The sequence below is a fragment of the Canis lupus genome, chromosome 19 (genome assembly GCF_003254725.2).
Source record: "Canis lupus dingo isolate Sandy chromosome 19, ASM325472v2, whole genome shotgun sequence".
NCBI lineage: Eukaryota > Metazoa > Chordata > Mammalia > Carnivora > Canidae > Canis > Canis lupus.
The window spans coordinates 15,216,921-15,228,751 of NC_064261.1; positions in this window are offsets into that span (position 1 = coordinate 15,216,921).

Consider the following 11,831-nt stretch of genomic DNA (forward strand, 5'->3'; position numbering starts at 1 on the left):
AGAAATAGAGACACAGTTTATTTCACAATGATTACTGAACATTGAACCAATATTCAAGGGAACTTTTTACTGACCACCACAAACAGAATTTTATAATTTGAATGAAGAAATGCACTCTCTCATACTTGCCTATATAAAAACTGATAATATGGCTTCAATCTATCAAATCGACTTTTATTAAAATTATTTGTAGCCTTACTTAAATCATTCATTTTTTGATCCCTAAGAAAATGTGCTTTAAGAAGCAGATGGCTTACCTTAAAACAATTTTAAAAATATATAAAAAAAGAAGCAGATGACTTTTAAGAAAGCAAAAAAATATCCAAGGACACTTTTCCTTTGCTCTTCTTGAGAAGACAAAAACATGTTTCTGCTTTAGATCCTTTGCTTCTGCTGCTCCTTCTCCCTAAGATGCTCTTCTGACTTTGTCAAGTCTCCCTGTCTCCCTTAATCAGGCCTCTGCTCAAATGTGATCTACTGACTGTATAAAACCACACACCCCACCCTGATAAACATTCTCCATCCCCTCCCCCATTTTATGTATTTTTTCATAGCCTTTAACATCACTGATATACTCTGTACATGTAATTGTTTATTTATTAACAATTTCTCCTCATAAGAATGTAAGGCCCATGAGAATAGAGACTTTGTTATGTCCACTGTGGCATCCTGAGTCCCTCGGAGAGGGCCAGACCATGGCTGATCGTAGCCTTTCAATAAGCAAATGTGGAATGATTGAATGAATTAAGTTCGAGGTGCTTCTTTCTTAAATTTTCATGGTGTACATTTCTCCTACACATCCAGATAGCTCAAATAATATAGTTCTACAGTGCAGAACACTGTAGTCTAGTTTACATGAAAGATGACACCAGTATATTGTAAAAATCCGTAGAAGTCACACATGCAAATGTTTGTGTGTGCATGTAGTCATCAGGTAGTGAAAACTCAAAAAGGATGTGGGATGTAGTTAATTTCTCATTATTATTCCTGTCTTTGCTAATCATTTATGTTCCCTGATAATTTGACAGTAAGTCACTATGGTTAGATATTGCAGCCACCTACATCTGTGCACCAAGGAGCCAAAATCTTTTTAATTCTACAAACTTTACTAACATTCATGTATCCTCCATTGCTACTAATGGCTCCACATCTACCCCAGATTTGCAGATCCATTCATCGCAGTGTTTTTCATTTATTCTTTGAGAAGTTAGTTATAAATATTAGTAGAGTCCAAGTTGATTGGCATTTATCACATTCGTAATATCTCTCTTCTGCCAAACTTTAGTATTTTTTAATGCTTTATGTTAGAAAGTAAAAGAAAGGGATGTAGAAATAACAAGTATTGAAAAGACAACTATTTTTATTGAAATGGAATTCCTCCTTGACTTTTAAGCCCTCAATATGGGTTTACCATCAAGAGGAAGAGAGAAGAGGCAATATAGCTTGCAACTTTTTGCCTGTTTCAACCCATAAGACTTGTAGTTCCTTAATTGCCTCTGGTTTTTTGTCCCTTATATCACAGTGAGGCGGAATTTAATATGTGGTGTGATGAAGCAAGAACAGTGAGTTTGTCATTTTTCTGCCTTCCCTACCAAAGGAGGGTTCTACATTAGTCTTAGATGACTTAGAGGCTCTCCCAAATCAACCATTGTTATTGGTTTACCTCTCCGCATCTCCTCATCCTTCCATTCCCAATTCCCACCCCTAAATGACTTCTCAAGATTTCTCACAGGGAGAAAATTTGCAATAATGAGTTAAACTTTTCTACTTTTTTTCAGCAAACTCCACATCTGGTCTTAGATTGACAGAACTGAATCTCTACGATTCACATGGGCCTCCAGCCCTCCCAGGTTTACGCTGCAGACATTTGGTTAATGAACAGGTCAAGTGAGGATCCCTGGGTGGCTCAGTGGTTTCGCGCCTGCCTTTGGCCCAGGGTGGATCCTGGAGTCCCGGGATTGAGTCCTGCTTTGGGCTCCCGGCATGGAGCCTGCTTCTCCCTCTGCCTCTCTCTCTCTCTCTCTCTCTATCATAAATAAATAAAAATAAATCTTTAAAAGAAAAAGAACAGGTCAAGTGCCTGGAGCACCCTTCTAAGACTGCATTCAGTCATTAGCAAGGTGAGCATTTTTTATGAATCCATTGATTCATTAACTCTGAATATTAAATACCCAGCACTCCCTCTTCTCCTGACCTTTTTTGTGCTTACTGTCTACAGAGTCTTGGTTGTGTTTACTGCCTCTGTTCTGTGCCTCCTTGTTGTCTGAAATCCTGACCAGTCAAGCAGGATTCATATATCATCTGACCACTTGTCATCTCCACTTGAATTTCTTACCAACATCTCAAACAAAACATGTATCAAAGTTAGATCATAGTCATCTCCTTCCCTGCAAAAACTATTTTGCTCCAGTGAACTCTAGGTCAGTTCAAAACACCACTACTCATCTAAGTGTTTAATCCAAAAGTCTAATTCATCCTTACCTCCTCTTTTTTCCTCATCCCATACACAATCAAACACCCAGGTCTGTTGTTTACATTTTCCTTCTATTGCCAGAGCATGTTTCCTTCTTTCTCTTCTTATTACTAAAAGCTATTACTGAAATAATGTTTTAAAAAAGTACATACACTGTTTCTTAAAATCATTTTGCTTAATATTTTCAGGACATTTAAAAAAATAAAATACAAAACATATCTATCAAATCCATTCTATAAATCCTTTATTTGTTTCTCATTAACCATGGAAACACAATTTGAAACACCTACTACAATCTGGCCTGCCCACTCCTTCAGTCTCATCTCTTTGCACAGGCCTGTATATTCTCTCAGCTTTCACCATAGTGCATGAATATGCCAAATCATCTGCCTGACATGCTCTCCCAGGCTCTGATCACCTAAGGAATCAGTATGTATCTTCAAGGGTTGGCATTAACACCATCTCCTTAAAGAAGTCCTGTCAATCACCACATTATTGATCTTGGTAGCTTTTAAAATTCATAACAATTGATTGTATTATTTACAGTTTTGCTTAATTCCCAATTACTTATTTTATTGCAGGCTCCAAGAAGGCAGGACATGCCACCTGTATGTCCTGAATCATCTGCTGTGATGCTTAGTATGTAGCAAAAACTCAAATATTTGATAAATCAATGAACAAAAACAATCACTGAACAATTATTAGGCCCAAGTCTATGATCCCCAAGCTGATATTTTGATTTTATGAAGTCAATTCAAAATTCTTAGCTGCCATGAGAAAATTTGAGTAATGTCTCTTGGTGAGTCACTATACCTTCTTCCATTTCTCTCTGTTTAAAAGTGGTTTCTCTCTCTAAAAAGAAAAAAAATGCCCTTCAGCAAAAAGTCCTAATAAATGTCAGCTAATAAAAGAATGAATGTAGCAAACAAACAAGTTGAGAAAGAAAGAAACACCAAAGATATTATGGAGAGAAAGAAAAACCTAAAATAACATAAGGAGACTTCTTAAATTTGGAATCTAAGGAAAGTCTAAAAAGTAAATAGTCTATTGGGAGAGTAGCAGAATGAATATTAGATTTAGTTATTTAAAAATTAATCAAGACAAAAAAAAAAAAAAACAATTAAAACCAGTGTCTTCCTAGCTAGAGGAAGACAATAAGCTGGTAAATAAACAGATGGTAAATATACTAAAGATCTAACCTAAGAAGGTTTATATGAATAGGAATGAGGATGATTGTGATGACATATATTTTTCACATGTCACAAGAAGGACACATCCATCAGAATCCTCACAGTGGGCAATAAAGTAGCTCTTATGCTGAACTGGGAGGATAAGACTTAATAGAACATCACTGTGAAGGATGGGTGGAACTGCCCAGGCAAACGTGTTAAAAATCACACAATGGCAAAATGTGTTTTACCAAAAACACATCAGCTGGGGCACCTGGGTGTCTCAGTTGGTTAAGTGTCTGCCTTTGGCTCAGGTCATGATCCTGGGGTCCTGGGATCAAGCCCACATTTGATTCCCGGCTCAGCAGGGAGTCTGCTTCTCCCTCTGCTCTTGCTCCTCTCCCTTGCTTAGTCTCTCTGCTTCTCTCTGTCAAATAAATAAATAAAATCTTAACACATACACACACACACGCACACACACCTGCTTTCTGTCCTTGTATACACGACAATAAATGATTCTAGCTAACTTCAAGTCTTACCCCTGGAAATTTTGAAATTGTAGATGTAAAATAAATTAAGACAAAAAAAGGGAGGCAAATTTATTGGAAAAAAAGCCAAGTCCAATTTAGAAAGCTCAGCATGTAGATAATTGAAAGCAGTGAAGGAAATTGTTTCTAGATAGTACTCTAATTCACATGGTTTAATTTTCAACTGATAAAGTATAGCACAGCCCTGACCCTGAAACATTCGATTTAACAAGCAAAGTGCTTTGGAGGAAAGCAATGTATTTTCATGGCTCTCATAGGGAGCAAGTCTATTATACCAGTTAGGTAGGCTTTTCTAAATATTAATTAGTTTTTAATTATTTTTATCATTAGGCTTTCTGAATCTTCTTAATTTTTCTCCCTAACTTAAAACTCCTTAACAGTTTTTCATTGTGTGTGTGCATCACCATGATGTGGTGATCTGGGCTTCTACCTCCCTGAGCTCTTTCTCTACCACTTCCCCCACTTTTTCCTCTGCTTTCTCCTCACTGGCCTCTGAGCTGTCCCTCAGACACACCCAGTACACTCCTATCAAGGGACTTTTCTCTCCATTCCCTCTAAAAGGGGCTCTTAGCATTTCCTGCCCGAGAGCCCTCTCTGGCATCCTAGCAGTCCAGCAAAGCCTACAGACACTTCTCAAAATGATGTTTTATACCAAAAAAAAAAAAAAAAAAAAAATCACAGGATTTACAAATGTAACCAACTACATTGAAACAAAACTATCAAAAATATTTTTAAGCTAAATGTATTTTATAAAAACCCCTATGCTTCTTTATTAACTTATTAGAATAATACAGATCTTGGGCAGCCCGGGTGGCTCAGTGGTTTAGATCCGCCTTCAGCCCAGGACCTGATCCTGGAGACCAGGGATCAAGTCTCACGTCGGGCTCCTTGCAGGGAGCCTGCTTCTCCCTCTGCCTGTGTCTCTGCCTCTCTCTCTGTGTGTCTCTCATGAATAAAAAAATAAAATCTAAAATAATAATAATAATAATACTGATCTAGAGGCACATCTGACAATAACCATAATGTTCAAGTGGTAGCTAGTGTCAAAGTTTTTCACCATGTCCAAACACTATTATCTAAAATGAAAATGTCCTTGAATTGTTTGGGTAACAAAATTACAGTTGCTGCTATGACTCCCATGGAGTCTTTGTAAAATTCAAAATGGAAGGGGATAGTTAATATGTAACGTTTCAATCTTTTTACTAAATCAAGTTCATAGACTGCCTGAACTTCAGGGGGATATCCAGATTAAACACTCCTATTTCATAGAACGTCATTTTCCCAGGTATCTACTTTACTCTTACCACAAGTACTTCCATTGCCTACTTGAGTGTCCCTTATTTTGTGTGTGTGTCTGTGTCCCTCATGTCTTCCCTGAGCAGGCTAGTAGAACAGCACCTCCTATGTTAGTTATTACATATCCACCTAACCTTAGTTTATTTTTCTCTGTAGCACTTACTGATCCACTTTATATTTACTCATTTGTTTATTTTCTGTCTCCCCACTGGTATTCAAGCTGCGTAAAGATAGCAATCAATCTTGCAATCACTGCCATATCCCCAGCACTTAGAACAGTGTCTGGAACAGATTGAGCCTTCAGTAGATACTTGTTGAATGCACTAGATGAGTGAATGATCTTTTAGCCTGGCCTATGAAATACTTTAAGATCTCACTTCTGATTATTTTTCCAGTCTCATCTTGCACTGCTGATGGCCTACTATGGCCTACTATGCCTTTCTGGCCTACTATGCCTCCACCACTCTTGTCTTCTGCTTTTGGGGGGAACCAAGTGTCATCCTGCTTTAAGCCCTTCATCAAGGCATCTCAAGCTCCCCAGAGTGATCCTCTTCCATCTCTCTTTCACACTACTTGGCCTGGCAAATCTCAAATCCCCTACAAGTCGGGGAACACTTTGCATGAGGCAGATCTCTCTGCCATACATACTTATAGCCAGTTCTCTATTTCTTTCATTATACTCTTTATACACGTAATTCAATAATTATTTGCATGATCTTTCATTTAGTGTCTGTTGTTTAAACTAGACTAGCTGACTAGAAACAAGTCACTAGTATATAGAAGTCCCCAACCACAGCCCCAGGGGGCTCAGCAGTTCAGCGCTGCTTTCAGCCCAGGGCGTGATCCTGGAGTCCCAGGATCGAGTCCTGCATCGGGCTCCCTGCATGGAGCCTGCCTCTCCCTCTGCCTGTGTCTCTGCACCCCCTGCTCTCTCTCTGTGTTTCTCATGAATAAATAAATAAAATCTTTAGACGTGCCCAACCAGCATTTAAAAAAAATAATAAAATGAATAAACCAAAAAAGTCACCGAGACCGCCCTCTATAGATTCCTCTAAATCTAAGACTTGGAACAGAATAATGAAGTGAGTTGGCCTAGCGTGAGCAATCATTGCTTGCACCTGTTGTCTTTGAATTAAATTCTAATGAGATGGCAGAGACCACTCATAAATATTTATGAAGACGAGGAGTTTGGCACAACCTGGCACTGGGCTGCAAACCCCAAGTGATGTTATTTCTTGTTCAGTAGCTTTCCAGTATCACAGCCACGAGTTCCATCCTAAAGTGTTGCCAACATTTTGATCTCCAGAAGGAGCTTCTTTTTTCTAGCTTGATTGTAAAGCCTGAATTTAGAACAGACTCAACATTTTCATATAATTTTATTTTAGGGGCAATAAGCTTCTTCGTTTTATCCTTAAACCACTAGTTTTTAGTAAACAGAGTACTATGTAAGAGATATGCTTCCTATAAAGTAAGCGGTGTAAACAAAAGGAACAGCCCTCTCCCTTTTCTTAGTCCTATTGTTTACAATCCTGGTTAGGATAGTGATGTTGGATCTTAGGAGGGAGGAATATTCAGTGCAGATGTCTGAGTTAAGGAAGGATTTGTAAAACCCAAAACTGAACCAAGTTAACAAAATCAGCAATGTTGTTAGAGTTCTCAAGAAGAAAAAAGTTCATAAATTCAAAGGGCAACTTCTAAAAACAATTTCATCTCTTCAGGAAACATCTCCAGGTTTTCTGTCATCAATACAGATATCTTGTCACATTTCTGGAATAGTTCATTGCTATCTGTCTAGTTATAATTGGCTCTTTAGAAATCTCTTATGCCAAGCTCCTCTGCCTTTATAAGCTGTCCCAAGAATATACCAGTATTTTGCCAGTATTCTCACAGAGTAGAGAGAGACTGATAGTCTCATCAATGAACAGGACAGACCTCAATGTATTAGAAAAAGAAAGTCAGGGATAGGTAAGTACATTATTCTGAATTTAATTCTAGGTCATTATTTGAGAGTAGGACTGAATTAATGTCAATTCAATTCAAAAAGGGTCAATTGCTGGGACACCTGGGTGTCTCAGCAGGTAGGCATGTCTGCCTTCGGCTCAGGGCGTGATCTTGGAGTTCTGGGATCGAGTCCTACATCGGTCCCTGCATGGAACCTGCTTCTCCCTCTGCCCATGTCTCGGCCTCTCTCGGTGTCTCTCATGAATAAATGAATAAAAATCTTTTTTTAAAAAGTGTCAATTGTTACTTGGAAGTGATTTTCACTTTCACTTAACACTCTGGAAAATGAAGCAAAAGGAAACACATCTAAGAATCTCTTGAAAGGTACAGAAATATCAATGGTCATAAATTGAAATTTTTTTACATATTTGGAGGTATTATAGAGGGTTTTTTCATAAAGACATAAACCTGTTACTAAAATGGTCATTAGTAAAATGAGTTAAACCAGTGAAAACACAGAAATTATTTTGAATAGAGATCAATTGATATATTCCCAAATTATTTTTGCAGCAGTTTGTAGCTTTTAATAAAAATTTCCATGATGTAGCACCTGGAAGGCACCATTGGTTAGGCCTCCAACTCTTCGTTTTGGCTAATGTTATGATCTCAGGGTCATGTGATGGAGCCCTGTGTTGGGTTTCATGCTCAGAGGGGAGTCTGCTTGAGATTCTCTCTCCCTCTCCCTCTGTCCCTCCCACTTATGCTCTCTCTCTGTCTCTCCGTCTCTCTCTCTCTAAAATAAATAAATACATCTTTAAAAAACGACCATGACAAATAGTATACTCTGTCAGTAGTGATTAATGGTAGAATTTTACATTTCAGACATGAGTTCCATTGAAACTCAATGAAGTCACCACACTGTTCTGTTTCACTCAAGGAGGCCCATGCTTGGCATGTTCGCGTGTCTGCATGCACATATATAATTGCCACTGGCCATGGTTTAGTGCCCTCTATAATTGATCAGTGAAGCAAGAGTTCATTTTGTTCTATTCATATATCTACTCACACGTTCCCTTTCTCTTTCTCAGAGAAAGAGGAGAAAAAGGTCAGACAAAATTTTTCTTTTTTAGATTTTATTTATTTATTTATTTATTTATTTATTTATTTATTTATTTGAGGGAGAGAGAGAGAGAGAGAGAGAGCAAGAAAAAGCACGAGCCCAGGGCGGGGGGGTGGGGGTGGGGGTGGGCAGAGGGAGAAAGAAAAGCAGGGCCCTGGGATCATGACTTGAGCCAACGGCAGGTGCTTAACCAACTGAGCCACCCCGTCCCCCCCAAAAAAGTTTTGTAGTAACTTATCTACCCACCATATAATGTAAACGACTGAGCTTCATACCGGTAGGAAACAAGTGATAAGCCATTTCTGAGCAACTCTGAGAAATATTTTTGGGTTCATCTTTATAAAAAAAATATCTACTCATGAAGATATTTTGCAAGTCCAAGTGTGAGTTTTGTTTACTTGTGCCCATCTGCATTAAATGTATTTTTGCTCATCTGGTGAGAAATCAATTGCAAAACAACAGCTTCTCAAAATTAACAGTAAAAAACCAAACTAGTAATCACTCTCAATGGCTTCAGTACATTCAATGAAAAAAAAATCATGTGCTACGTGGACAGATATTTTTTTAGGCAACAGGAATGTAAGCTTCCCATAAGGGTTGAGAAGAAGGGCATTTATATTAAAATAAATAATAGTGAATATATGGAAGAAGCAAGCAATTCTGAAGAGGCCGTGATTAACTCATCTTAAGCAGGGAAAGAAAGGGCTCAGAAAGGATTATGCATCTGAAAAAGTTTTTGGACAAGAATATATATTTCTGGGGAGAATAAATTGACAAGAGGGCAACAGAGCATTAAGAAAATGAGATCATAATATTCCGTCTCTTAAACCAAGATCACAGAATAACATCCAGATACATCAGGAGGAAGAGAGGGGGGAAAGTAATATGCATATGTACGTGTGTATATGCACGTGTACACGTATGCACACACGCATATGACATGTCCAAATAGATGACATGTCAAAGACTAAATCATGAAACATGAATAGACATTAAATCACCTGTGTACTTTTCAAGAGAAAAGCAGTAAACTGCAGTGTTATTTATTCTCGGACCATGTAAATAGCAAACAAACTTCATCAAGAAAGACACATAAGTTGGAAATCAGCTAACTATGAGCATCTTCTCATCCTGTTTGATCCTGTTGCCTCTGCTTGTGCTGGTGGCTGGTGGGCCTGGGGAGAAGTTTACGCAGATGCTGTGCAGAGCCTCCCAATCCCACTCTGATGCTGCTTTACTACTTTTTAGAGGGAAATACCTCTACCTGAGTGTGGTCAAAACACATGAATAGGTTACAATGGCTGTAGCTTTAAATGTACCTCATAAGCATTAAAATTCTTTCTGACAGAGACAATTTAGTTGGAGTAGGTTACCTCTCAGGATGGGAAGAGGCAGGGGACATTTGAGAAACAGGGAACAACTTTTTTCATTTGGGTGAGCTGTTACCTAAGGAGCCACCCTTAAGAAATTAGCTAATTTCAATGTTTTGTTTTCCTGAGTGGATTATTTATCTGGAAAATTAAAAAGATGGAGAGATTCTATGAGGACAAAAGGAATGAGGCCGCTAATAACCAGGAGAGCTTCAGTGGGTGAAACTAAAAGAATTTCAGAAGATATGTTATAGATTTTACTTGAAGGTAAAATCTCTTCCTGAAATCTCTTCCATCTCTTCCTGAAATCTTTAGTGAAATCTGTATTACTCGTCACACATACTTGGTTGAATTGTTGGTTTTCTAACCTGTCATTGTATGAACCACAATGTGGAATAGGAGCTTAGAGTATTGATGGGAGGCCGGGCAAATATGGATTTTAACTGGATAATTATAAAGTCTTGTGTTCTTTATTGAAAAAATGTATAAGATGCTCATTAAATATAAACATTTATATGTGAAGCTTTTACTAGACATACCTTAAGAAAATAAAACTCAATCCTGCATTGTTTAGAATGTAATCTAAAATGCTGAAATAAATAATTCTAATGGTAGGAAGTATATGTTATTTTCAGCTATTTTTTGCTAGGATGGAGAGACTCCTTGCCATTTTTTTTTTTTTTTTTCCAGAAGGAACTATGACAATGCTACATGGAGCCAACAAGTCTTGTTTAAAACATGGCCATTTTGCTTTGTTTGGATTATAATAATTTCTTCTTGTACTTGCCATGTACTTGTCATTCTATCTTGCAATTTTACACAGGGATTTAGTGGGGGAGCGTTGAGACATATCTGCATTTTACAAGTGTGGAATGTACAGCACAGAGAAGTACTATGCCCATGGTCCCAGAGAGACAATGAGGCCGAATCCAGATTCAAACCTAAGTAGTCTACCTCGAGTCCACACACTTGCTCCAACAGCACTAGGTTAGCTCAGGAAGGAAGCCTTGGTGTCAGGGAGTGCTGCTGGGAGCCAGCCTGTGAGGACAGAAGCAAGGCTACCTGCACGTGAGGCGACCAGCAGCCCAGTATTCCTTAGATTTAGATTCACAGTCAGTGTACTGCCAAAGTTTAATTGAAACTGTAAATGTAAAATGAATTTTCTTTTTCCTCCAGTAAATGCTAGCTATCCCCCCCACAGAGTAACTGGTATAACTTCGGCCAAGTTATCTACAAATAGAAAAAAAAATTCAGATTCAATTACACTTTAATATTTTACAATGGAAATTTTGCCTTATTTTCATTTATTCCATGTATATGTGTGTATGCATGTATGCATTTTTTTTATTTGTCTACTTTGTGGAGACCATGCCTGTTATTGCCAAGCTGATCATCTTTTCTGAGAGAAATATCTCTAAAAACATAATTTTTTTGGGGGGGGGTGTTAAAAACATAAGTCTTAAAGTCGTTTTTTTCTTAAGTTATTTTTTAAGACTATTTAGATTTTAGTGATTTTTTCCCCTAATCTTCAAGGAGTTTTGCCGCTATTCCTATTCTATTGTTTTTGTTTTGTTTTTATGTCTCTCTTTGCTTTACATATTCACTCACTATACTGTAAAACTAACTTGTAGGCTTTTCTCTCTGCTTTTTCAGAAACACTGTGGCTCCTCTCTTTCTGCTGCCAGTTTCTCAGTGTTGCACTAACTTCTGGTTTTGGGCTGTCTTCATTCCTGCTTTCTTTGGGTATAAACCCTGAGAATAACATTAACCTCAGACCTGTCCCAGACTGATTCTCAGTTCTCAGCTCTCTCTCACTCCCAGTGAGCTGAAAGGGAGAATTTCTTCTGCCCCATGGTTTGGGTGAAATAAGTCATGTACCATAGGAAACTGCATGTTCATTTTTCTGTGGCTTTT